Here is a 1,287-nt window from a genome sequence, read left to right on the forward strand (position 1 = left end):
CCCCCCCCCCTCTCTCTCTCTCTAGATGTGTCTCTTTCCCTCTTTCTTTCATTCAATCTAATCATCAATATTATAGCCGTGAACCAATCGATTTATCAATGTATCTATCAGTGTATCTATCAGTGTATCTTCCTATGTATCTATTTATGGGTTTTTACGAGTACAAATAGACACAGGAACTCGGTTAATTTACCAACTTTCGAGAGAGGGAAGTGTGTGTGTGGGAGTGTTTCTCTCTCTCTCTCTCTCTCTCTCTCTCTCTCTCTCTCTCTCTCTGTGTGTGTGTGTGTGTGTGTGTGTGTGTGTGTGTGTGTGTGTGTGTGTGAGAACTTTGGGCTCAAAACAACAACAAAGACAGAAGTTCTGTTCTAGCCTGTCGGGTGATACACAGACCGTCTCTCCTGAAATAAAAAAATAAAAAACATTACGTACGACGCCGAGCAATGTTGGTAGCTTCAAATATCTTGGCAGTAGTACTCTATATAATATATTCAAATGTCCGGATCGATGCAGAAATCGCTTTAACCAAAGCTTAGTTAAAGAAGGGTTAGAGATAGCTTTATATGTTTATGAACGTCATGTTGATCCGTTGACATAAAGGGGCGCCTAACTCTTGACACATCGAGTTGGAGATCGGTAATCATAGTGGGCAGAAAATCATACGAGGTTTCACGAGTGAAAAATGTTGAAGCTAAGAGTGAAGTCCGCATCCACAAAGTGGAAGGAAGCTTTTCAATGCTCAAAATGTTCATTTCTGTCAGAATTGGTCCCATTGGCCATGACATCTTAATCCTTGTTTCTTCTTCTTGTCTTTGCGAGATTTTTTTTCCTCTGAATTTCATCGGTCATCGCCAGACATTGACAGACAAACTATTAAGCCTAATAACATCGAGGTGAACAACGCTAGTACATTCTATGAAGAAGACTGAAGGTAAGGGTTTTGGACTGCTGTGACATACATACGCACAGAACTAAAATGCTGAACAATGCTGTTATCTTCCTAACCCTGTTGTGTGGTGCCGATACCTGGATAGTGGATAGCCTACAAAGTCATGACAAAAAGTTAAATCATTTCCACATAAGCTGCCTCGGGAACATTCTTCGATTTTTAAAATATGTGTTTTTTTTATTTTTTTTTTTTTATTTTGTTGGTGGGGGGTTTTTTTGTTAAATTTTTGTTTAGTTTTTGTAAGGTTTTGCGGCGCTCGCAACTGCATAAGGAGAACTACTACTACTACCTTCCTCATCCTTATTATCGCCACTTTTCCTCTACTTCTTTTGTATGTT

The sequence above is a fragment of the Aplysia californica genome, unplaced genomic scaffold (genome assembly GCF_000002075.1).
Source record: "Aplysia californica isolate F4 #8 unplaced genomic scaffold, AplCal3.0 scaffold01349, whole genome shotgun sequence".
NCBI lineage: Eukaryota > Metazoa > Mollusca > Gastropoda > Aplysiida > Aplysiidae > Aplysia > Aplysia californica.